Source organism: Hippoglossus stenolepis, chromosome 15, assembly GCF_022539355.2.
Source record: "Hippoglossus stenolepis isolate QCI-W04-F060 chromosome 15, HSTE1.2, whole genome shotgun sequence".
Lineage (NCBI taxonomy): Eukaryota > Metazoa > Chordata > Actinopteri > Pleuronectiformes > Pleuronectidae > Hippoglossus > Hippoglossus stenolepis.
Genome location: NC_061497.1, coordinates 22,414,744 through 22,439,591, shown reverse-complemented (window position 1 = coordinate 22,439,591; position 24,848 = coordinate 22,414,744). Strand labels below are relative to the sequence as shown.

The following is a 24,848-nucleotide window of genomic DNA, read 5'->3' as shown; positions in this document are numbered from 1 at the left end:
TATAGTTTTTCTGTCTCATATGAAGTCATGTGATCGAACAGCTGCTTCTCCGGAGCTGTGACGTGCACAGACCCTGGATCTGCTGGATGGAGACGGTGGTTGTGGGTATTCTGACGAAACGTTGTTCGTTTTCTGCTTTAAGGGATTTCTAATTATAGCAGCTAGAAAAGGAGCAGTCGTGTTTGGTTGGAGTTATAAACTACGGCTGCTTTATAAACAGCTGATTTATGAACAAGCTCCACGATAAATATACAGAATTTACAACAAAAAAATCCACCACAAGTTTTAACTCTTTATTTTATCTGTGTGATATTCACCAGGATGTGATTAAAGAAATGAGCAAGTTTCTTCTTCTCATTTCTCTGCACGTCCCTCTTCTGATTTCTGAAATGTATCTGCCTGATATATTTATCAAGGTGAAGCCAACACCGAGAAAACGATACCAAAACCAAAAGTTTGAACAATGTAAAGGGTCCTTTTTTCATTTAACAAAATAAACTTTACCTTAATTAATAAACACATAAAACAGAATTAGATTAGCGCAGCCTGAGAGACCCTGAAGTTTATGAAACAAACTTTTTATAATATTATATCGAGTAATAAGGAGTTTCAGACTCAATATATTAACCACAAGTTTCACAGCTAAAAACTTCATATGCTGTTCTTTTTTCCTTTCAAGTCAAATTTGAATAAATAAATCCAGATTTTAACAAGTATGAGTTTAAAAAAGCTAAAAACCTTTGAGTCTGTTTCTTTATCGAGAATTCATCGCTGAGAAAATAAAAATCCTGGTTGATCCATAAAAACCATCGCCTGTGAACTTTCCCTCCAGTGACACTAACGAGTATCTTTCTTGACTGTGTTTAGTTCTGACTGTCGACATGTGACCTGGCTCCAGTGGATTCCACAGCGAGGTGGGGCCTCAGCCAATCAGCCAGGGTGTGGCTGCTACACCCCCCCCTCCCTCCCTCCCTCCCTCCCACCCACACACACACACACACACACACACACACACAAACAGGGGACACACACATGCAGGACTCTCGGGCCCATTGTGCGAGGACAGAGCCCCCTCTGTGCGTCTAAACAAAGGTGACGGCAGCTTGATGCCACACCTTCCCCCCCCAAACTGGGAACCAACACATCAAACTAACGCTCACTCAGTGGCTCTAGATCTTCTAAATGTGCGAGAGGCCCGACAGATCACGTGACACGTTTAGTTACGGTTGAATATAAAAGCAGAAAATGTCCAGAGACGTGAAACACACGGAGGGAAAAACGTCCGAGTCTTCTCTCTGTAACAGCCACGTTTCACCAACGTTCAACAATCACACGACGAGAGCCGGGCATAGACCAGAATGCACTGCGGCACCGGCACAGGTCACACTCTGAGGTCAAATCCACACTGTTACATATTAAAATGGCTTAAAAACACATTTTTACAACCAAACACTGGCCATGTGCGTGCCGGTGTAAACAGGAAGTAGATTGTCTGCTCTGCAGTTGGTCGCTCGAGCTGCTTTCAGACATTTTTCTGTGAGAACGCAAATGTCAGAGTCAGCTGCGGCAGACGAGTCCAAGTGAGTGGACGCGCTGAGGATGTTTTGAAACTACAATAATACAAATGGTAAATGGCCGATGTCTGGTCACAGGATGGAAACTGACCTCGCGGTGCCACTCCACATTCCTCCTTCCACAACGTTGACGTCCAGTTTGTGGAGAAGTAAATCAGATTTGTTGCTCCTCGGCCAGACGCGACTGAAGCCGGCGTATTGTTTACATTTTTAGGTTCGTGTCAGACGAGCTGGAGGAGGGAGGATTTGTTATTGTCTGTTGGAAAGAGCCGAGGGCGGCAGCCGGCGCAGCTGAACGGCAGAACTCCACCAGCGGCTCCGAGTCAGACGCAGTTCCTCAGCACGGAAACGTGATAAAGTCCTTTTACTTTGAAAACTCACGATCCTACGTCTAGAAAATGAACTGTTATAAGAAGTCAGATGAAGAAATAGAGAAACGTTTAACTTCTACAGGAGCAGGCTGGTTCTTAAAGGCCCGATACTGTCTAATGCCTGAGCTGAGCATGAGTCTGTGGAGAAGCGTTGTGCACTGGAAGTTTCACACAGACCTTGATCGAACAGGATTTGCACCAAATTCTTGGGTGTTTGTTTTAACCTAATCTGGAGCTGCGGCCGGGTGGAGCTCCGCGCTGCAGGACAGTGCTGAGGGCTCCGTGCAGACGAGCAGTAAATCACAGGAGGAGGGGGAAGTGGAATCCGAAGTTGTCTGGACTTTTCTGGAGTTGTGCTCCAGCTTATAGACCACACCCTCGCTCCACCACAGAGAACAGAACCGAGCAAACACTGAGAATCTTGTTGCAAATCCCACTTGATCCACATCTGCCGGCAGACGAGGGCAGGGAGTGCAGTGACGGGGTCAGGAGTTGTGTGTGTGTGTGCATGTGTGTGTAGTGAGTGAGTGCATGTGTGTGTGTGTGTGTAGTGAGTGTGTGCATGTGTGTGAAGACCAGCACTAACGAGTAGTGATAGCGAGACACTGCATGACTATGTATATGCGCATGTTGTGTGTGTAAACCAGAAGTGACAAGACTGTGTGTGTGTGTGTGTGTGTGTGTGTGTGTGTGTGTGTGTGTGTGTGTGTGTGTGTGTGTGTGTGTGTGTGTGTGTGTGTTCTCCCCCTAGAGGAGGGGTCCCACTGTGGAGTTCCAGGAATAAAAAAGGGTGGGGTGGGTGTGACCCTGTCAGCCTCTGATCCCACCACAGGAAGTCGGAGTGGGGGTAGAGAGGGACGAGACGAGCTGGAGGAAAGACAGAGACTGAACTTTCTGACTGAAACTACGTCGCTGAGTCGAGGAAAGAGACAAAAAAAACAAACAGTGTTTACGCAAAATCTAAAACTCTGCAAGCAGCAAAACTCACAACGTACCAGCAGCCGTGTTGAATCCCCCACTTTGTTTTCCTGTCTGTCTACGAGGCCGATCTCAGACGTGACCTTTTGCTTTTCACACATGCACAACCCAGCGGGAGGTTTCCTGCACTGACACGTTCACAACAGCATCAAATGGAAGTGACGTATTAACTCCGCGGCAGAGATCACGTGACTTTCGTGACAGCACACGGAGAAAACACGGAGGATCTGCGGAGGTCAGTGCTGCTCGCATCTCAAAAAACCATCTTATCAGCTTCACACTTGGTAAATGTATCGTTACGGGCCCGAGGATGCGCAAGTGTTGAATTTTAGAAACGCTTCAATACTGATAAAATGTGAATAAACAGGCGACGTGCAGTCAGTGGGGGAGGGGCCTAACATGCAGTGTGTGAACTGAGCTGAACACGTCTTCCTCTACGTCCTCAGACGAACCACAGCAGAGGTCAGCAGCTGTCGGCCCGCAGGCCAAAAACAGCCCCGTCAGCAATAATATCTGTCCCAGATCATTTTGACTGTTTGATTATTTATTATTTCACCATACCGGACTGACGCAGACATTCACAGACGTCGCGTCTGCTGATCTCCGTCGTGGGAACAACATTCTTTAAGAATCACTTCCTCTTTTTCGGAGGAATTTGTCCACAAAGTAAAAGCACGAGGTTTGTTTTGTTTTGTTTTTCTGAATTCTAGATTAAAATCTGTGATTATTCCCAAAACTGTGTGACTCGAACTTTCTGCTTCTACAGAGACACAAAGTCTGTGGTTGGTTCTGAGATCAGTGAAAAGTCAGTGGAAATAAAAACAACTACCAAGTATTCTGATAATGGATCAGCTCCAGGTTCCTCAGTGTGAACAGTTGCTGCTTTTCTTGGTCTTAGATTATGATGATTTTAATATTTGGGGGGTTTTGTGTTGTTATATCTGATGATGTCATGCTTTGTTATAGTATTTTAATGCTTCTGTTCAGAGGCATTATGATTTCAGTTTGTGCGTCTCATTCTATTAAAGGAACACATCGAAGGAAGTTCCTCAATTCTGGTGCAGACGTTCACTTGGACGCAAAGAGGAACTGATCAGGTCAATGGTCAGTAAAAAAAGGTCAAAGGTCAACGTCACTGTGACATAATAAGTTTATATAGAAACTAAAAATGCCGGCTGTTATTCACCACAATGCCTCAGGAAGAGAAGACTGTGACAATGATTCCTGTAAGTCCGGTAATTCTAGTTTCCTGTTTCTCTTTTATCAGTTACAAGAACACGTGTCTTAGTGGAACTGAGGGTAAAGATCAAACATCACAAACTACGAGCTGAATGAAGCAACGCTGCTCGAACCCGGACGTGGCCAGTGTCCTGAGGTAAAAACAGCTCCCTCTGGTGGAGACACGGGATTGGTTAAGTATAGATTAGTTACATATTTGTCATCTATTTATTATTTTGGATTAATTGTGTATCATTGTATGTTTCTATTTATTTGATTTTCAAAATGAACACTAAAGAATTCGAAGATGAAATCTACACAAAAAACAGCTCCCTCTTGTGGACAATTTGAGGCCGATACATTTTTTATCTGTCATTGTTCCGATATATGTTTCCGTAATTATACCTAATTTCTTTACTTTACAATTGTTATATAGTCTAAATAACTAAAATGGACAACGCAAATCCATTTTCTCCAATGCTAGGGCGACCAAAAACTAAAATTTGTTGTCATCATTAAACTGAAAATAGACAAATATTCACCAGCTGCAGCTTCTTCAACGTGACGAGTTGCTGCTTTTCTCTGTTTATAGCGTCGTTAATCAGATATCATATTGTTTCGACTGTCAGGACCATGAATTTTCTGTTTTAAACATGTGTAATAGACTCAATGATAAATCAAAAGACAGAATAATCAATAGACCGATCCCTATAGACCTTATCATTGGCTCCTGTGCAGAGCTCCACCACATGCAGTGGGACTCACTGGGTGTATTTCTGGGGAGAAGCAGTACCTGCAGCCGTCCAGCAGAGGATCTGTCTCCAACAGGCCAATCGGAATATTTAGAAAAATCTATTTTTATCCGCTGAAGGCCGACTGAGCGTGAACTGAACGCTCGGCTTCATCCTCGTACGGTTCCACACGTTCACACCCGCTGAGAACAACCAGGCTGTTACTGCAGAGCTGAGAGGGGGTGGGGGCTTTCTCTCTTTCTGGGGTTCAGAGCAGCAGAGTTCAGGTCCTGTCACTTCCTCACGATGGAAACCTGACGTTTTTCACTTAGAGAAATAAAGGTGAAACAGCCAACGTGGGTTTTGTGGGATGCATCACTTCCTGTCTGTCTGTTACAGTGCAGTTAAACCACAGACTGTAAATAAAGATGGGAAACACGTCTCCACTTCCTCACACCGTCCAGAAGCCAAAACATCTCAGATACGCCAAAGACGTCATTTGGAGCCAGAGTCTGTGAAGTTGTGATCGTGGTGTGGAGCTGCGTCACCAAGGTCCCGCCCAATCTCACACTCAGCCAATCACCAGTTAGTCTCAGCTGTCAATCATGATGTTTCAGCTCGTTTTTACAGCATCAAATAACTGATTAAACCAAAATTATCCGTAAAACATGAACTTTTGAACAAGCATCAGCATCAAGAACAACGTAAAATGACAGAAACCATCTTTGTTTTAATTATTTCATCATTTTAAGTTATAAAGTTTGGTGTATGTCCCATCCGCTACCATGGATGAGGCAGGGTTTGTGACCAATACTGCAGCCGGCCACCAGAGGGCCATGGAGACGCTTTGGCTTCACTTTTGGGAGGTGCCATGTCGTCCATCTTTATTTGCAGTCTATGGAAGTATATATGCTTCTATCACACACAGCAAAGCAAAAAGAACCACTTTAAATTCTCCAATGCGTGAAATCGCTTCCTTCAACTTCACGTTGTCTCTCCGTTTCTTTTGGACCCAAAATGAAACAACGTACAAAAAAGCTGTGACACGAAGACAACGTACAAAATGGAATGTGTGTTGTTTCCAATTTGCCCAAAAAAATGACATATCAGCATGTTGAGATCATCATTTTCCACAAACTACATTCCTGACACCGCGTTCACATCATTCTGGAAACAGCAGATGTCGGTGACGTCTTACTGCGGCAGTTTGGAATCTTTAAAAAAATATATATATATATCTCATTTGTCCTTCACATCTCTGTTGCAGCAACGTGCAGAAATAAATATGGGTTTTAAAATGCGGACGAATTAGTTTGACTCTAAATTTTCTCGAAAAAAAAACCGAGCATACTAGTAGAAATTATTTAAATACATTATTACATTAATTGAAGAGACTCGAGTGTAAGATAGAAAACAGTTGATGAGATTATTTTTACAGCATGCATGAGAGAGAGAGAGAGAGAGAAGAGAGAGAGAGAGAGAGAGAGAGAGGGAGAGGGTGGGGCAGAGAGACTATCTGGGTCAGCGCTCTCCGCTCTGTCACTGCTCCGCTGCCTTTCTCCAAAGCCCCCGGCCCTGCATGTGTGTGTGTGTGTGTGTGTGTGTGTGTGTGTGTGTGTGTGTGTGTGCATGTGAATGTGTGTGCATGGGTGTGTTTTGGGTGGGGGGTGGGGGATTGCCCCAGTCAACCCAACTCTGTTCATGCCACCCACATGTAGAAGTAGCACATTTCACGTATGGTCATGCCCACACCCACTAACCTAAAAATGTTTTTTTCCCAAGCCCTTCCAAAGAATTTTGACGGTACACACACACACAAAAACACACCCACACACACACACACACACACACACACACACACACACACACACACACACAGAGCACAATCAGCTGTAGAAGTGGAAGAGAAATCACCAAACTCCAGCGGAAAGCAGAAGGGTTTATTTCCCCATAATGGCCGCCTGTACTCGTACCGCTGTGGGTTCACTCTCAGTTCAGAGCGCCGTCACACATTCTGCCCGACACGCCATTGATACTATTCAAATATAAAAACCCGTAATTTGTCGGTGCGCTGAATGCAAACGCAGTCAAAGCTTCAGGTCCGGTTAGAGCAGGCGGTTACGCATCTTCAGGGATTTTTTTGTGGCACCTCAAGGATTATTCAGACACAATGAGAGAGAAATAAAAAAGGGACAAAGACGAGGTTTTCCCTGTCGCTCGTTACGAAATACAAAGACTGGCTCTGGAGTATTTGGGGATATTTTCAATGGAGAGACGACAGAGGACGGGAGAGGAGGAGGAGGATGAAAGGAGCGAGGAAGACGGGTCCCTGGACAAACTCAAACTTTGAATTCTGGGTCAGCATCCTAAAACTCAGAAAACCACTGGGACGTCCTGAAACTAAAATAATTTGTGACACTTGGCAAAATATCTTTTCTCCTTTTGGGGAAAAAGCCTGAGTTCAACTTTGTCTGGAGTCAAAAAACTTCCCCCTGCTCGGCCTCGTCATGCTCCTGCTGCTCTCCTGGAAACTGCTCCCTGCTCTCGAAACAAATCATCAACACTAAAAATCTGACGTTTAAGCGGCGGGTTTATGTTCTATAAGAAGAGTTATCCGACCTCGTCAGACAGCAGAAGGGTTTATAGTTGCTGTAAAACCACCTTCGCTCGGAGGAGGGGAGTCCTGCGCTCGACGCCGCCTCGCTGGATTCCTTATATCACCATTCACCACGTTTCAATAAAGGAGAACGGCCCCCGATGGACCGGATTCCCTCACTTGAGGCTCAACTTTAAATTCAATTACACTTCAAAGCTACGTGAAGAAAACACAATGCAGATCGTAAAATCATATCGCGGAAGAATGGTAGGTTCTTTCATCAAGATTAATGAATTGATTGGGAAATCACGTCCCATCTTTCCACAAGGTTTTGTTGGAAATCCATTTAGTAGTTTTTACATAATCCTGTTTACAAACAAAGTGACCTCGCAGTTAATAAATTATAATAACAACAGGTGGGCTGTCTTTCTTTCTGTTTTACTTTTGAGGAATCTGTGCATTTTTGACTAAAATAATCCCTGAATCTACAGAATTATCAGATCTGGACAAAGGATTTATTGTTTCACTTTCTTTAACATAACAAGATACAGGACATTTTCTCTCGGTGCCGTTGTAAAGTCGTCATATGATTTATCTGTTACTTCCAGTAAAACATCAGAAGGAAAGCTGGCGTTGAAAGTGTGTATAAGTTGCAGCTGTTCACAACGCGAGAGCCATGTTGGCTGCTCATCGGCCAAGGATGAGATAATCAAACTCAGAAGCTGATGTTGCTCCCAGACACTGATCCGTCTGTTCAACTTGTGTCACTCTGACAACTCAGGAATGAACTCCACGGCTACTGTAAACATCGTCCGCTCAGGCGACTGCAGCAAACAGCTCACGAGAGCAGTCGCGTGTGCAACCCGGGAACAAAGGAGGTCCTCACTCACGGCTCAGTGTCCGGGAGTGTCACTCAGACATTTCTGACAAACAGGTGGATGTGACATCACTTCATTTCTGATTGGTCAGTTATCAACGGGGGAAGGAAACGCCCGAGGGGCCGGACGAGTTCAAGTGAAGGTCACGAAAGTCCGAACGCAACCTGAGGGATTTTTAATTTAGAGGACAGAAGCAATGAAGGAGAAGAGAAGAGAAGTTGGGGGGACAGGAAGGTCAGTTCCCATTGGTTTCCCAGTTGTGGGTCAAAACATTGTACAACTCTTGTAACTGGAGTCGCTGACACACACACACACACACACACACACACACCCACACACACACACACACACACACACACACACACACACACACACACACACACACACACACACACACACACACACACACACACACACACACACACACAGCTCCACATATGGACCCTCTCTTAAGGAAGAAGAAGGAAAACACTCAAAAGCCGTTTTCAGACCTGACCCCCGGGTTAAATACTGGAGAATTGGCTACAGAGTTTAACCAGAGTTTGACTTTCACACAATAAGTTGTAAATGGGTGTCCTCAGTACAAGTACAAACGTGTGTGTGTGTGTGTGTGCATGTGTGTGTGTGTGTGTGTGAGAGCTATCAGTGTTTACTGTTCTTTCATGCAGACAAATTACCACATGCACGAACACACACACACACACACACTGCTCTCTTTCTGCTCGTCGCCTGCATGTCTCCTCTTTCGCCTTCTGACCTCCCTCACTCACTTACTTACTTTCTGTTTCTGTATGTGTGTGTGTGTGTGTGTGTGTGTGTGTGTGTGTGTGTGTGTGTGTGTGTGTGTGTGTGTGTGTGTGTCAGCGGGTGGGGCTTGGTTAATAAGTGACAGAGATGAGACAGGCAGTCGGCTGCTTTGCGGAGGCGTCATGCCACTTTTCAACCTGTTTCATTTCACCAACAACAACCAAGTTAACACAAAAGCTCCACATTTGGAAACAAATTGAAGAATATTCTTTTAAAAACAGCCTCACAGAACTTCCTGCGTTTAGCATCTCGACCTCAGATACAAGAAACAAACGGATAAAGTATCACAAATGCAGATGTGTTGAGTTCAGGCCCCAGTGAGACAATACGTTCTATTATATGTTATAAGTTTATATTTCCTGTTTCCTGTGGTCTAGCAGCTGAGTCTACAGGAAGTGTCATGTGTCTCGAGTTCATCATTTCCAAAAGTCTCCTGTTTTTGCCCGTCTGAAGTGCAGCTCCTGGAGAATTCAAACAAAAGACGGCTGCAGCAGCGATTCCAAACTTCTCTGTTTTAGCCGTGGACAGCAGGTGTAACCATAGCAACAGCGATGCAAAGACATAGCGGTGGGGATGTAGTCTGAAAAATCCTGCACCTAAGGTCAAAGTGGGTGATGCACCATTTTAAAGAGAGGAGATAAAGAGAGGAGAGGAGAGGGAAAGGAGAGGAGAAGAGAGGAAGAGGGAGTGAAGAGGAGAGGGAGACTGAGAGGAAGAGGAATAGGGGAGGAAACGTAAAGAGGAAAGGAGGAGATGAAGGAGGGTTTGGGAGGAGGTGAAGAGAACAGGAAGAGGAGAGGAAACATAAAGAGGAGAGGAGAGGAAGAGGAGAGGAGAAGAAGAGGAGATGAGAAGAGAGGGAGTGAAGAGGAGAGGGAGACTGAGAGGAAGAGGAAGAGGAGAGAAAACATAAAGAGGAGAGGACGAGATGAAGGAGGGTTCTGGAGGAGGTTGAAGAGGAAGAGGAAAAGAAACTAAAAACCCAAAAAGTCAGTGTGAAATAAAAAAAACAACAGCACAGAGAGACAGAGAGGAAAGAGTGAGAGTTTTCTCTCACCCTCACAGCTGTGACTTCTTCCTCTTTATTTAACTCCCCCTCTCTCTCTCCTCTTCACAACCACCTCAGTCCTTCACTGTCTTATCTCTGTGTTCAATGTCAAACACACACAGACAAATAACAACATGTGGAGGAAACAAACAGACGTGTGCAGAGGTGAATACACTTCAGCTTCACTCGGAGCCACAGAGGACAAACTTATCTCGGCCCCACCGCCCCGGACACTCCCTGACACTCTCACCCCCCCCCAACCACCGCCTCTTAAAAGGGCCAGGGTCCGGCTCAGAGGGGCCGTGCACGCTCGCAGGAGGTTCAGCAGAGTTTGAGCTGCTCTGACAGTCGATGAGGAAACACGACATGTGGACCAGGTCACCACAGAGGGGAAGAGGGAGAGGGAGGAGGAGGAGGAGGAGGAGAGGAAGAGGAAGAGGAAGAGAGAGGACAGGAGAGGAAGACTGCCATCTTGAATAAGCTACAAGACGGCAGTATAGGAAACAAACCACTTATCTCACAAATCAGTTTCAAAGGTTTCAGTCCTCGTTGAATTGGTAAATGTGGTTAAATACTCCAGGTCACAGAGTTCTGGTGGCAGCTAAACAGATTTTTATCGTTTTAATAAAGATATATAAGAGATATAAACTCCGGAGAAAGTCCGGACAGCTGTGTTTCAGGTGATTCTCGGCTGAGACGTGTCTACAACAACAAAGATGCTGTGTTCAGGTGAAGGGGGGGTGCAGCACCGGCATCGTCCCCCTGTTAGAAACCTCATCAGCACCCCCGCTCTGCAGCGTTTTCACCAGGGGGAAGAGAAACTCAGGAGGCTCTCACACAAAGACCCAGTGGAGAATGTCAGGAGATTATCCGGGGTTCAGTGCACGTCCCAGAGCAGCGAGAGAGTAACAGTGATCTGGTCTCAGGCTGCAGGAAACAGGGGGGGGGCTGCTGCTTCTTATTCCATCAACTCCTGCAAACATTTAAACTCTAAATCCTTTGTTTGGAAAATGATAAAAACAACCACTGTCCTGTTCTGTAGATGCATTTTTATAAAAGCTAAGTTTTATACACTTTGCATTTCCCCCACAGGAAATGTTATATTATAAAATATTTGCCACTTTGCTCCTGCAGTGATCACAATGACATGATTCCCTCTCTGACCCCGATCGGACCCGGTATCAACGTCTCCTGTGACCACTTGTGAGCAGATCTCATTTCCAGGTCTCTCTCTCGTTCTCTCTCTCTCCCCCTCCCACAGACACACACACACACAGACACAGACACACACTTATCTAACCTCAGAGCTCGAATCGAAGTGCAAGTCAAAACAACAGCTGACGACTGGCCTGCCCGTCAGCTCTGACAACAACAGGATGGATGAGTCAACATTGACCAAGCAGAGGGGCGTACCCGTCACAGGGGTCAAAGGTCACGGCTGTTGCACGATACGGTCTCTCTTGCAGAGGTCGAGACAAATCCGGAGTCAAAGATTAGAAAGTTCAGATGAATCCTTATTTATTATTCACACACATTTCAAATTAAAAAAATGCTTTTATACATCAGCTGGAATAAAATGTTTTTTTCATAACATTGTGTTAATTTGTGTTATTTGTCATCTTTTGTACGACCTCGTGAATGCACATGCTTTTAGCACCTTCCTGTTTGGTTCTATTTGTTATCATCATAACGACAGATGAGCCGTTTTCATTGACTCGTACATTCTGTATCAAATGTGCTGCAGTTTTTGTTTCACATTTCATCTTAAAAGTGAATAAAATAAAGAATTGTCAAACTAAATATTGTGATTTGATTCCCAGTCCTTGACTTAACAACTTTACTTTACAACGAACACATCACAGTGTTAAATCCACTTAATTACCTTCATCAGCGGCAGTTTGACTGAAACTCTCAATATGGATCAGTACATATTGATAAAAGATATTCTGCTGCTGTTGGATTTATAAATCCACTTCTGTCCATTACGCTGACGTCAATAAATGTTTCCTGCTTTCCATTGGGGCCGTTAGATTAAACATGTTTATCAAAGCTTTGTCAGCGAGACTGAACCAAGCTAAATGAGCTAAGAGAGGCTGAGAAGCTGCAGAAAGCCTCAGAGAGGGGCAGGGAATCTGTGGGGATTCCTCACGATGAGCTGTCGGTTTAAAAAATATTGATTTGTGGGCATTTTAGATGAACTTTATCAACACGCGCTCATCAGTCGTGCCGGTTGTTTAGCCTCAGATTGTGGCCACTTTGTCTGTCTGTGTTTCCAGATGTTGCCGTGATTCTCCAGGCTGTTCCCGTGTTGTCATGCTGTTTTTTTTTTTATTTCCTCCGTCGCCTCACGTCGCTTCCGATCGGCTCATTTACGGCCGACAGATGCTGCTGACTGGCAACCAGCCAAACGTGACCCGTGTCTGTCGAGGTGTTTGAAACTGAAATCCACCTTAAAACACTTTAAAACACGTCTACAGTGTTTTATTCATGGTTTTATACCAATAAAAAACTACGACATGGCCTTTTTTCTTACTTTCTTTTTTAAAATGTTGGTCAGAAAGCACACACACACACACACACACACACACACACACACACACACACACACACACACACACACACACACACACACACACACACACACACACACACACACACACACACACACACACACACACACACACTGTAAATGCAGCGGAGTGCAGAGAAGAACTGGGTGTGTCTCCATCTGGCTGGCAGAGAGAGAGAGAGCGCGAGCGAGAGAGCGACGCTGTTATCACACCACACCCTGTTGACGCAAAACCGGCCTCCACTTCCCTACACACCCTCTTATCCACACACAGACACACACATAACACAAAGTTGGTGTACGCTGCACTTAGTTAAATACATATAACCCCTACGCTACACACACACACACACACACACACACACACGTGTCCAAACCACAAAGCTGTGGTCAGAGCACTTCTCTAAAGCTCACACTCAATTCAAAGTACTTACAGGCCAGAACTAACCTCAAACACTGGCGAGTGTGTGCGCAGACACACACACACAAACACAAACTCACAATGATTTACCGACCAACATTAAACAATCCGAACACGGCTCCTGTCTGTCAGACGCCGTCGAAAAGAAGCCGACAGTTCCACCGACAGACGCCACAACATGACGCCTTCTGTCAAACACACAAGAGGCACATTACCACTGTTTCATCTTTTGTGTTAAAGTTTTTGCCGACTTTATTTACAGAAACTACGATGAAAACTACCTCCGACAACAGTATCAAGATCCATGAAGTATTCCTTAAGAAACGAAAATGACAAACAATCTCACAATGTTAAAGAACGTGATGAAACAGATTTGCTCTGGATACGACTGTTGCGTGTCGTCCATCTTTGTTTAGGGTCTGTGTTAAAGACGTGTTCATCAACACCAAGACACTGAATCAGCATCATTCTATCAACACAACGTGTTGTGTGTGTGTGTGTGTGCGTGTGTGACCTGATTACCCAATCATCTTCCTCTCTCTCCCTGTCATCGTCACTTCTCTATGTCATTGCCATAACCTCCATCTCTCAATACACACACACACACACACACACACAATTACAGACACACCCTCCCCACCTCGTACCTCCACCCAACACCCCCCCCTTCCTTCACCAACTTCCGCCTCCTCTTCCTCCCTCCCCCCAGCCCCTCCTCCCCTCTCCCACGTCCCCTTTTCTTTTCATTGTGGCCGTTTTGGCAGGGCAGCCGTCGTTGCCATGGTGACAGGATTCTTTCTCCCCCCCCCCCAACCCCACTCTCTGTTAATGACTGTGGCGTGGTTGATGGGGGAGGAGTCACTCTTCATCGCTACCACCACCACCACCACCGCATCAAGGCCTAATCTGAGGTGACGTGGCCAATATCCTCTCACACACACACACACACACACACACACACACACACACACACACACACACACACACACACACACACACACACACACACACACACACACACACACACACACACACACACACACACACACACACACAGGCATGCGGCAGCCATTCACAGAATCCCACTGAGAAGAATGTGTGTACAGATACACACACATTCACACACATATATATATACACTCCACACACACATACATATTCACGTAGTTCACACACACACACACACTACACATATACACACATACAGACCTCAACACACTAACACACACACACTCTCTTTCACACACACACACATTCCCACTAGAGGCACACATTCACTCAAAACTCCAATAATGAACACACACACACACACACACACACACACACACACACACACACACACACACACACACACACACACACACACACACACACACACACACACACACACACACACACACTACACATATACACATTAGCTGAATTAGCTCCAGATAACGTGAGGTAATTATTTCACTCACATCGGGCACCGAGACGGAAAATCACACAAAGTTAACGAATGATTAGAGGCCTTGTCGGTGAGGAAATATTCTAGTGAAACAAAATAATTTGCCGCAGCCCAAACAGAGGTGCGTGATTCAACTCTATTATTAGATCTTGTTGTTTTTAAAACACACAACCAACACTTAACTATGTGACCTTTTCATTTTTCGATCCCAAACGGTTCTTGATCATTTGTACAAGCTCTTAATTATCACTTACATTATCTGTATAATCCGCACACACCCATGCACAAAAACAACATGCACACTCCAGGTCAGTGTTACTGCTGATTTAATCTCCAGATGCACCCTGCATCTGGAGATTAAATCAGGGGGGGGGGTATGTTTCTCTTCTTTGGAAGTGCAGTGTTGCTGCCAGGAAGCTGCGTTCAAACCAGCACAGATTAATTCACACATTCCTGCACCGAACGACGCCGTTGAGTAAGAGTTGCTTCTCCAATTGTGGGTTAATGGGCAGAGTTAGCAGCGAATGCTAAAACTGTGAGCTTCCAACTAAGGGCTGCCAATACTGTGAAAAAAAGAGGAACAGCAGGAACCTTCCAGTAAAGGTGCCGTGGATGAGAAACCTCAAAACGGAAATGAACTCGGACACATTTGGCTCAGAGCTCATAAACAAGCCTGGATGCATGTGGCTGGATAATTAACAGTGAAGCAGAGAAAGCCATTATCAACACATGACTGAAATCTGTACTTATCTAATGCAGAATGTGAACGAAGGGCAAGAAGAGAAGGCTTGATGCAGGGGAGGTGAAAGGGGCAGAGGGGAAGAGAGCGGTTTTAACCACAGAGTCCTAACAAAGCCTTCCCTTCTGGAGCCGCGGCTCACATGACAAACTCTCAGCAGCTTTATGACCTTCAGATAAACTTAAACCCTGCTCCGACTATTAGAGCCCATATTGTTTTCTCCAGAAGACTCGGGGCGCCGGCTCCACAAACATCAGCCACACCAGGCTCCGTTAAAAAGCCCTGACACGGGCCGACACCCTGCGAACCAGCCGGCCGACCCCGCGATAAACTGTCAGCGAGAAATAAAACAGGAAACAAGATCAGCTGTCCCCAGTTTGGCACATGGTATGAAACCAGCAAAACAAAAAGCTTCTCTACTGGTTGGTCACAAAAGGCCAATATGAGCCGTCTGTGGACATACCTGTTGGCCAATAGGCACCAATACAAAAATTTTAAAAGTAAAGACAAATATGTGCCTTACATTTTATTGTAAAAAACTGTTGTTTATAATAAAGTTCATGCTTAAACTATAAAATATCAAGATTCAAATCACATGTCTTTGCCATAAGGGTTTGATAATGGCCTCTCCCTAATCAGCCCCCACAAATCCATATTGGTACGGCTCAAGTTAATGACGTATACGACGCCCCTGGTCAGGTCGGGTTCGGACGAACATTTTGAAACTATATTCAGGTTCGAGACGGGTTCGGTCAAGTTGGCTGGTTTATCTACATCATTTCTTTTTTTTATCCTGCATATCAGGTTTGGACAAAGCAGAAAACCACACTGTCCACATGGTCTCCCTGGTTTTTCCACACACTCCAGTCCCAATCCACCCTTGGCCAAGTGAATATCTATGTTTGAGTCTGTCTGTTTAACTTTCAAATATTCTCCATCTCAAGGTTTCAGCTGCCGGGCGCTCGGTGTCACATCCTCCGCCCCTCGCTGGCTAAACCAACAAATTTATGTCATTTATTAATCAGCCAGTTAACAGTGATGACACCGATGCTAAGGTGCGGCAGAGACCGATGAACCGCGAGCCAACAGAGAGGAGGTGCGAGGTGATGAGACTTTCCAGTTCAGAGTCACCTCCAGATGGTTGATTGTAGTGAAATAAAGAGGAGGAGGAGGAGGAGGAGGAGGAGGCCTGTTACAGACAGAGGTACAGTCCACTTCTTGGCTGTGTGCTGCAGCAGCCTGGACGTCTTGTAACACAGTCAAATAGTCCATCACGACTCGAACCGGATTCCATTTCCCCTAAAAACGTGTCAACACAGCTCGTGCCAGGAAGAGAACAAGGAAGTGTTATGTTGACGGATCTGACAAATAGTGGAAGAACAGGGTGACGGGTTTCTGTTCGAGTGTAATTCCACAGAAGAAGCACAAGAGTAATGCGGAAGTAATAGTCAATATTTGATTTGAGATGCCACCATTAATATTTCTCATCCTACAAAGTTCATTTCCATGAATATGAGATGTGCTGAGATCATTACGTCAAGACTAAGGATTTATAATTGTATTCTTCCTGTTTCACGTGAACAACCCACTTACTGAAATGATCCTGCTGTATTCTCACATGGTCTCACTCGGACATCTGCCTTAGTGCAGGTGTGAAAGCTGCTTCGCTCTGGTTCAAAGTTGTGAGGCAGAGGAGATTGAAATATCAAGGTCGGGCCTCCAGCTCAGCGTCGCACTGTGAACTCTGTGTGATGCGTGGACACACGTCGCTTGATGCTCGGTATTTATCAGCTTCAAAACATTGTGAACTTAGCGATGGTGTCAAGGGTTGAATTTTCGGGTATCGTGACAGTAGAATCAGCCCGTTTCTCTCTGCTCTGCCGACACCATATAAATGCTGCTGTGTGTCTATAAATAGCTCTCAACCCCGGGGGCAGGCCAGCCTGAGCAAGGCTGCCCAGCGAAAAACAGGGAAAAAAGAAAACCCACCGTGGCACCACCAACAATTCTGCTTCTCCCCTGAGCTGCTCTGCTGAGTCCAGGCAGGAAAGTCTGTAAACTGCCTCCCAGACACCGCAGGATACAGTGCAGCAGATTAACAACAAGTGAACACGCTCTCTCGCCTGAATAATGCAGACGCAGTGTGGACGACTAAATCTTAAGAAGTGCCGTCCCACCAGATCTGAGCAAAATCAGACCGATCCCTCACGCAACATGTTTCTGTTCAAAAGGAAGTTTAACCCCTTTTTTTATTACTTAACCAAACTTCACGATCAAACATGAGTGATACAACATCTCTTTTCAAAACCATCGGCATTCCTCTGCAGCTACAACCGACTCAGATCATCTCGTTTCAGTTTTTTTCCCCTAAGAAATAAAATAAACCAGACTGCAAGGATTTGCTCTGATTCGGCCAAAAGAGCATCAATGAGATGCAGCACTGAAAAGGCAAGATCTCACAGTCCAGAGCTCCGTGCAGGTCATTCAAGTCTTTCCACACCAGCTCAGAAAGCTCGGACAACCACTTCTTTATGGAGCTGGCCTGGTGCACGGGGGACATGTTGAGACAAAGAAGTGGAGACAGAATTATCAACTGTTGCCACAAAGTTGGACAACTAAAATATAACAGTTGCTGTAATGTATAATAAGGAACCAAACAATGGAACAATGAACTGTTGAGTTCGAGGAGGAAAATGTGCTTAGATTTCAGTATGTTCCACCAATAATGTCATGTAGTTGATCCTCCAACCACCAGTGGCAGCAGCGAGTGCACCTTTTCTTAGCAGCACTCCAGCAGGTAAGACAAACAGGAAGTTAATTTCACCTGTTTTGTGATGTGATGTGATGACGGTACGGTTGCAGGAACCATCTTTACCATCATGGATTTAACTTGTCTAATAAAAGCGATGTAACGTGAACCATGTCTCATGTTTTACTACGACTGAAACGCCTCAAACTTATCTAAGCAATCGAAAAGACAAGCATCCAAATCTGTAGATAGGATTCAAGAGAGTTTCAAAGATTAACTTTATCTTAAAATCATGTTGTCAAAGTGTTAATTTCCTGAAATGCTCCCAAGTTCTTGGAAAGATCGAACCTCAGTTGTTGTGACTTCCTGCTCTGAAGGAAGAGGCGTCTCTCAGGTGAATAGTGGTTTTTTTTATTAAGCTGCACTCCCCTGATATTGATTTTTTGCCTCCTCAAGAAACTCATTCACTGGGTTTTTTATTTTCACTGTTCTTCCTGTAACAAATTTTATGAACCTCAAAGTGACTGAAATTTCTATCGTGCGTCAGCCCCCGGATCAAGTGTAGCATAAATTACGACGCGTACCATAACCTCACAGTGGATAGCATAAATGAAACGGCGTGTCACTGATTGCAGTTTTATAGCATCAGTGTGGTTTTCTTTTTTTGTCACAGTCTTATCTTCGCTCTCCCATCCCAGGAACTCAGGCTTCACTGAACATCGACTACTTGTTTGTCTCAGTAAAGCTCTCAGTTAATTTGGTTTATATTTACACCTAATACAGCATGTGGTCGAAATATACTTTATCAGGAATATGAAAGGGGTTCAAATTACTGATATTTTGGGCATTTTCTTACAAGGTATTTGTAGATTTCTTTTTATTACATTACATCTGCTGAGGAGGTTATATTTTCACCTCTGTCTGTCTGTCGGTTGGTTAGTTGGTTGGGTATTGGCTTGGGTAGTTTGTTTGTTTGTCAGGTCAGTTGGTTGATTGGTTAGTTGGTTGATTGGCTGGCTGGTTGGTTAGTTGGTGGTTGGTTGGTTGGTTTTGGTTGGTTGGTTGATTGGCTGGCTGGCTGGTTGGTTGGTTGGTTGATTGGTTGATTGGTTGATTGGCTGGCTGGCTGGTTGATTGGTTGATTGGTTGTTGGTTGGCTGGTTGGTTTAATTTATTATATTATTATTTTCAGCAATTTCCCAGAAGGTGATTCATGGATCTTGATGAAGAAAGTAAACATTTAGGGGACTGATATCTACTGTGAGTCGTTTGGTGCAGATCCAAATAAATGTGGTTTCATAAGGGGACTGTCGGGTCTTTATGATAAAATTAAACCTTTATGAAAATATAACAACTTGCTCATCTGCGCAGGTCTTATTTGTCTCTGTGGTTTAATACAGAAAACAGAGACTGGTGACATCAAGAGGTGACATCTACCTCCCTCCTGCTCTCCAGCCTTTTCTATTCCCATTAATTCTCAATGATTCAGTGACTGAATGGCCCCGGACAGAACGCCACTCGCCAGCAATGACCCTTGTGATGATCCTAACGCACCCAGTCCATTCCTCACACTGTGTCTTCATACCTCTGATTTATCTCTTTTGTCACGCACACACACACACAAGCGTTCAGGCAGCGAGCCGGCCGAGTCATCCACAGAAACACTTGGTTAAAGGTGGAAACAAGCCACCATGAGGGAACACATCAACGTCTCACCCCTTCTCTCTTTCTTCTCCCCAAACTCCTCCATCTCACCCGGTGTTCACGGGGACATTATACATGTCGGCACAGTCAACCGTCATCTGTCCCCATTGCCCCTCGTCCCCGCTGGTCGCTTTTAATGTCGGCGATTGAGGAACTGAACCCTATTGTACCGCTGCAACTGCCGTAAATTACTCCGAATAAGAGCATCGCATAAAACAGAAAATGGAAAAGTGCAGTGAGCCAGTTCGCGCCGACACCTCCACACCACCTGGAAAACACTCTCCGCACACTTATTAGGGAGCCCTTAGCTCAGCCAGCGGAGCGTGAGAGCCCTAATCTCCAGTGCCTTTAAATTACAAATGCACCCCCAGGTACTTCTACATCATTACAAAGAATCGATTTATGACATCCAGCACGTGCCAAGTCTATCTTTGTGTTGAGGCTGTGCGATTCCAGTGCACCTCCTTTCCCCTTCAACCATTACCTCACCTATACTTCCTCTTCACTGTGGGTCTTCCTCCATTTCCCAGAAGGTGCAGCAAGGTCACATTCACCTCCCATTACCGGGGAGGAACTGGTGCACTGAGCATCTGTGACATCATGTTGCAAAACTCTGACGCAAGATTGTCAAACAGGTAATTCCTCTCCAAGTATTTAAGTTTAGGAGACGTTTTTTTTGCGTAATCCAACAAACAACTGGACATGAGTTAAAAAACGTTTCCTCTTTGGTGGATTCAACTAATAACTAACTATGTTTTCACTTCCATTCACTGAGCCTCAACTGAAACTGTCCTCCCCCTGCTTCCACTTTTTAAAATGATCAGAGCTCCCAAAACGGACAGTATCGTCATTAAAACCTCGAAAAAAGGTTGTGACCTTTCTGCAACACTAAAATCAGAAGTGATTGGCAGGTCAGGCCGACAGCGAAGGTCACATTCCGTCTTTAACAGGCAGTTTAAAAACCCTATTTGGTGGCACATTCAAGGAAGCTCCAAAATCCGAGAACGATTTGTGATCTTCTGAAGAGCACCACTTAAGAAAAACAGGCAAACACAGATGTCGCGTTGAGGTTAATTGAATTGCATTGAAGGTATTTTTCCTCAAATCGCTCTCTGCTGTTTACTGCATTGCCACGCAACGTCAACACATAAAGGTGACGCTCCATTGTGGGCGAAAATCGTTTGCACAAGTCTCTGCAGGTTGATTTTAACGATGTATTGAAATTGAGTGGATCCGGTTGTTACAAAGAAGCAAGAACGTAGATTGGACAACACGCAGTTCTCTTTATAACAGCTATAATGTTTTCTGCAGTGTTGCTGTTAAGTTTCTGCCCAATCAGGATTCCCACATGGGTTCCTCTCTGTGGAAGACCCTGCAGTCTGTGGCTGTAAATCAACTCGTACACGCTTCCACCATCGCTCGGGTAATTAGTGTTACACAAACATTCCTGGGTCGAAACATTTAGAGGTTTTAGAGGCAAAACTTGTCCCCTCTTCTGATTGATATCCTCGCTGAGAGGTTTAAAAGGTGGGAGACGGGCCCTTGCACTGGGGCTCCAAAGAGGTTCAGGTGTTTACGCTCAGAGAATGAAGTGAAGAAAGTATAGATATAGTTCAGAGGCTAGGGACAATAGTTTTAGCTCTGTTAGTAAGAATCTCTGTCCATACTAATGCACATGACCATACACAGGGCGGTGTGTGTGCAGCTGTTAACAGGAAGCAGGTTGGTTGCTAAACTACGAATGAGAAACAGCAAAGGTGAAAAGTGAGAGCAGGGGTTTCTTTTCTTGGACCCACAACGAGGTGGAACTGTTACTGACGCTCTCAACGCTTTGCATTCACCTCTGGGGGAAAGCAAATTGTTTCCAAACTTCCAGACTAAAACACGACCCCTGAGTTTTGCTGAAAGTAGCGGAAAAAAATAAAATGTAAAAGTGTGAATGTAGCAAACAATTTTACAGTTTTTTCTGTCCCAGAGTCAGAAACAAATAACCATGAGCATATCAGCGTCCAAGACGTGAGAAAACTAAGTGGTGCATAAACTAAGGTGAGGTGAGGGGGTGTTTTTCTCAGACTTTTAAAAAGCAACACCCAGTCTATGCTCTGCTAAATGAACCTGAGAGGATGTTGAAATAACCAGTTGAAATAACAGTTAACCAAAACTCCGTGACTGGAAAATTGGAATAGGTAGCCCTGACGTTGTGTACATACTGCCATGAAAACCTGTTCAGGAACAGTTGTGTAACATTCTCCTTCCGTTGACACCACTGAGTTCATCCAGTTCAAAACGTTCCAGATGTTGATCAGACAGCGAGAAGTGGCAAAAAATTGTATTATCTTTATTTATTAATTCGATTTTTGGAAACACAGATAAACCTCGAGTGTCGATCTGACCCGAGAGCTGCTGCTCGGATATTCTAACTGAATTTTGGAGGCTGGCGTGACACACTGGCAACAGCTGGCTGATTCTAGTCCCTCCACCCATCCATGTCATCCTGACAACTCAGTAAGCTGTGTGTGTGTGTGTGTGTGTGTGTCCACCATGTGTGTGTGTGTGTTCCTATGTGGAGAAGGGGGCATATACATAAATACACACACACGCACAATGTCCAATAACCGACTAGTTTGGTAAAATGTTGTACAGCATAGTTAATTATTAGCTACTGTGCGGAATCACCATAGACACACACACACAGGCTCTTCCACTCACACACACACACATACAGACACACAAACACGCTCTCACACAGGCAGACTTTGTATTCAAGAAGCCTTTACTGCTTATGCCCTGCCCAGGAATGTACAGTCCAGCTGATTCCGGACACACACACACACACACACACACACACACACACACACACACACACACACACACACACACACACACACACACACACACACACACACACACACACACACACACACACACACACACACACACACACACCACAGCTGAGCATGCGCCGCTATCAGTTATTTTCACTTCCAATATCGCCTCAACGACAATGAGAGGAAATTGATTTCTGCTCAGTCCGTGTCAAAAAAGTTATCATCAGGGTCAAAGGTCAACGTAAAAACACAAAGTCCGAGGGAAAAAAAAGTTTCCCAAGAGTTTCATGAACTTTAATGTTCATGAACACTAACGAGGAAACCATGACAAATCCTCTTATATGTTCATTATAGTCACTTTACCTGCTGTTATTAGTCACATTTGACATGAACTTCTTATGTAAGTGAGGAAACGCCACACAACTTAAAGTAATAACCCACAATATTTAGACAGTCTGAATAAATAAACTTCAGTGTTCTCGTAAAAGCTTTTACAGTCACTGTTTTAAACAAGAGTTGATAAGTACTTTTTGTGAAGTGAAGAAAGAAATGTGGCCCAAACAGACACGTCAACGCCTCCAGCTCGGAGAGAAGATTTCACCGAGGACAACTGGACCTGATCCAAACTGTGAATAATTACTGAAATGCCTTTTTCCTGAGCTTCACAACACACTCTCCCCTCTCTGAAAGCACCGGTTATACCAGCACCACATGATCAGAGCTGAAGGGGAGTCAGCTGGGAGCCACAGAGACACGACACAAGGTGGCCCTGGTCCACCTGGGTAGGCCTGAATATGATAATAAGTTGCACCCGGGCCCGACGTGTGTCCCGTATCAGATCCTGGATAACCGGGGTCAGCTGAAAACCTCTGTGTCACAATCCCACAAGTGCAACGCAGAGAAAAACACACACAGCAACGACCTCATGGAGACTCAGATGAAGTGAAGACAAAGTCAAAGCTTGATCTGAATTCAACACACGGAAACCCAAAGGAGACGCATCATGGTTTTTGGTGTTTCTTTCCTTTTTGTGTGGATGTAAAAGTTGCAATATTCGGACCAAACTTCCCAGGATGTCATATGACAAATGTATGTCTCGCGGATAGTTTGGCACAACTACTAACATATACCGTTTTGTTACAGTTTTACAGGTTGAAGGACACGTTTGCTCCAAAAGGCTTCGAGGTACGTTTTTATCTGGTGTGGTGGGTGTTGGCCAATCAGCAGCGCCGTGTGTATAGATACAGTTTTCAATGGGGCAGCTGCTGTTTGGTGTTCGCATTAACTGAAGTTGTACTGTTGTAAGTATTTTTATAATGAAGTTAGTTTAATGTCAATTACCTAAGAACACCCGGAATAACCTTCTCAGCTGCCATAGTTGTAACGTGTTCGTATCACAAAAGGTTGTTTAAGACGTTGTTTTGTTTGGGCTGATGAAAGCGGAGGCCGACATTTCCGACATGCCCTGAAAACAGTTGACCAATCACAACAGATTGGACCCAGCTGGCCAATCAGAGCAGACAGGGCTTCATCAGGAGGCGGGTCTTAAAGAGACAGAAGCTAAAAATAGGAGTTTCAGACAGAGGCTGAAAAGAGGAACTGCAGCAACGGACAGTTTGAGGACTTTTTCTGAACATCACACAATGTGACCCTTTTCAAGTTATCACACTAATTAAAATCATCAACCCGAAGATGACGTCTACTTCACAGTTGCACCGCTGCTTGTATCTGGTCATTTCTTCTCAACCCTGCTGCTTGAACTTCTTTTGTTCTTTGTCTCAGACTCGCACATCCGCATGCGACAAAGACAAATGTGGGAAAAGTCTCCACCATGAAGCAGCAGCTCAGGTTGAACCTTTTCCATTGTGTTCAGAACCCACTGAGAAGGTCTGGCTGCAGATTTCAGCAGATTTAGTGTGTTTGGCAGATCCGGAGCTTGTGACTCAGTGCAGTGTGGGGTAGAGAGTGGTCTCCTTCAGTCACACAGCTACAGACAGATCTATCGGTTTCCACTTAGGTCCCATATTTAAACACTTACAGTATCTGTATTATTTATACGTCTGTTAAACACGTCTCTAATGAGTTCATCCTTCAGTGGCCTCAGACCAGCTGCCGTACGTGTTCTGACCGAGGATTACTCAGAACCCAAATCTGACCACACCCAAGTTTGAGCTTTGCTTTCGCTTTGAT

General features: G+C 44.8%; 1 protein-coding gene and 1 long non-coding RNA gene across 3 annotated transcripts in view; one reads left to right on the top strand and one right to left on the bottom strand.

Moving 5' to 3' along the window:
• The window catches only part of klf8 (Kruppel-like factor 8), a 57,684-nt gene that overhangs the window by 30,772 nt on the left and 2,064 nt on the right, over positions 1-24,848 (bottom strand). The gene's annotated exons all lie outside the window — the stretch shown is intronic.
• LOC118121751 lies at positions 2,747-12,036 on the top strand. Of its 2 annotated transcripts, XR_007034875.1 has the most exons (4): positions 2,747-3,602; positions 3,952-4,027; positions 4,191-4,298; positions 11,463-12,036. It is a non-coding gene; the product is annotated as an uncharacterized LOC118121751 (long non-coding RNA). The 2 variants fall into 2 exon arrangements; XR_007034874.1 differs by lacking the exon at positions 11,463-12,036 and having other exon boundaries at positions 4,191-6,169.